The sequence below is a fragment of the Paralichthys olivaceus genome, chromosome 5 (assembly GCF_024713975.1).
Source record: "Paralichthys olivaceus isolate ysfri-2021 chromosome 5, ASM2471397v2, whole genome shotgun sequence".
Classification (NCBI taxonomy): Eukaryota; Metazoa; Chordata; class Actinopteri; order Pleuronectiformes; family Paralichthyidae; genus Paralichthys; species Paralichthys olivaceus.
In genome coordinates, this window is record NC_091097.1 from 27363531 (window position 1) to 27366008 (window position 2478).

General features: G+C 38.4%; 1 long non-coding RNA gene across 1 annotated transcript; it reads right to left on the minus strand.

Annotated features, from left to right (window-relative positions):
* Nucleotides 1-2067, minus strand: LOC138407871 (uncharacterized). The gene is made up of 3 exons (XR_011241189.1): nt 1924-2067; nt 969-1131; nt 1-349 (listed from the first exon to the last, which is right to left on the minus strand). It is a non-coding gene; the product is annotated as an uncharacterized lncRNA (long non-coding RNA).
* Between the last annotated feature and the right edge of the window lie 411 nt (nt 2068-2478).

Genomic DNA, 2478 nt, shown 5'->3' on the forward strand with positions numbered 1-2478 from the left:
TTCCATATCATTGCTGTAGTTTATTAGAAAGTGCTCATTTGAACAGCAGGCTTTGTAGGATTAGTAACATTTAGAAAATTTGTATGACAAAAATGACCAGGTATTGCATAACCATATTTTGAACAAACTGTCTCCATTACAAACTTTTGGGACAAACTTTACTTAACTCTTGAGCAAAACCTCATACGCTGAATTAAAATGCAATCTAGAATAGTGTAACTAAACTTGAAAACAAGTCTTTGGCATGTGAACGATAACAGTTTGCGTGGAGAAAGAAAAGAGGGGGAGAAAGAAAGAGTCAGTACTTGTCAGCAGCGTTTGGCTGGTCTCCTCAGTCACTGACAAGTGCCTTTAAAAAAAATAAAAAAATAAAATTAGCAACACAACTTCTTGCAGAAAATGGTTAAAGACAGGACAAAAAGTTCAAAAAAGAGAAAAGCAAGAGACAGAAAGGAGAGAGGGTAGTTAGTTTAGGGAGGGTTACCTCCCTGAACTATGGGCTAGGTCAGTAGAGTAGCTTTTGTTGGAATGTTAAGAAGGACTAGTGGGAGGAATGGAGTCAAGCAGAAACTAGAAACGTCTACATTTTCAGAAGACATGTACTTGCAAAATTGAGTTTTAAGTATTTTAATCAGTACTTGATGTAGTCATCAGTTCTTGAGGCAGTAGTTGAACAAGCTGATACAGTACTTCATGTATTTCAAGAAGTTTAAATAGCAGGCAAAACAATGTGGTCATTTGAAATCAGACTGTTCCTCTGATCAATGATAAAACCAGATGAAATTATTTGCACACGTTCCTGCTGCTCTTCTCAACCAAGCGCAGTGATCCTGTCGAGACTGCAGTATTCTAGGATGTTGCTTTGCCAAATTTATCAAGTTTATAAGCAAAGAAGAATGTTTAGTATACCATTTTAATGGAGCTGGAGCAAGCAAATAATAAAGAGTGACAAGACATCTGTGACCTACCTAGATGAAGTCCCACTCGAAGTCCAGCAAGTTCTTCAACAGTGTGGCAACGTGGGGGTTGACACTTTCAGCCCTTTTCTGAACCACCTTGCCGGTCCTCTTGGAGATAACCTTTCCATGGGTGGCCTTGCTGCCTCTTTCCGGATTTATACCGATGAACCGTCTTTTAAAAGAAAAAAAAGGAATAAAGAAAATAAATACTGCAAATGCATAATTGTCACATTGGTCTGATGACAGGAAATGTATCTACGATTCCTTCATTTTTGGAAAACTCTCTTGTCTGATGAAGGTCCTTCTGGAAACTGGAATTTTAATGGATAAACAGTTGAAAATGACACAGGTGATATAATAACACCAGCCTACTGTATGTTACACAGGTGGTTAAGATAACTTCAAGGCCTACTGGATGACTGGGGGAGGAGCTCCCATTTCATATTGACCAATATCAAAGCAACAATTGCAACACATCAAAGTGCTAAATGGGGCGAAAAAACACATAAAAACTATTTACAATGAATCAAATTGTGTGGAACTTCACTGTCACAGAAAACATTAGGTCATCCTATCCCTAAACTATTGCATTGGAAGTGGATTAAACCGACACACAGAGTTGTCATCCAAATTCAGTGAAAAGTGTGCAGATCCAGAAAGTTATTTTCTTGAGTTTGTAATGATGAATATCTTTTAAATTTAAAAATAAAATAATTCATAAAGGTTTTTAGTTCCTAGAGAGAGAGAGAGAGGGGCAAGATTAACATGAGCAAGAGTGTGTTTTCTATTTAGCACTTTGAGATGTTGTGATTGTTGCCTTGATATTGGCCAATATCTAGTGGAAATCCTCATCCTCCTGTCATCCAATAGACATCTAATACATCTTAACTATCACTACTTGTGTCTCAATCAAAAGCATGGAGCCTAATACATTACTTGTGTCATTTACACCAGTAATAGCTACCTTTGAATGAATTCCAGGGTTCGGGAGGCCACATCTGGGTACCGGAGGTTGAAAATGTAGAAAACCGCAAACAGTGCAGCCAATCCGGACACAAAGGTTGGCTGAATGCCCTCACAGACCACGTGCCCCTCGATGCTGATCATCCACTGGCTGTTTGTCCTGGGCTCATTTCCTATGAAATATAGACATTTACAAATATAGAGAGTGGAATGAGGTATTATCTCCAGTTCCAAAAGTATTTACCTTGTCCAGTGCCATCTGACATCATTTTGTTTGACTGCCGTATTTCTCAAAAACAGGAAAAAGGCAGTTGCCAGAATTGTCAGATGGGCAAAATACAATTATTGTACTGTTTTTCAGTATGACATGCCATTACACTGATTGACATGGATTCTGCACAAGCACTTTATATAGTTACTTCATTCTCATTAGAAAAAGTAGTTCTTTCAAAATGTACACAAAAATACATACCGAGAAAAATGAGCTGAGGACCGGCTGGTAGAGTGAAGCTTCCCTCAATGTCAGCGGCAGTGGCAGACACCTGAAAAGTGAAGA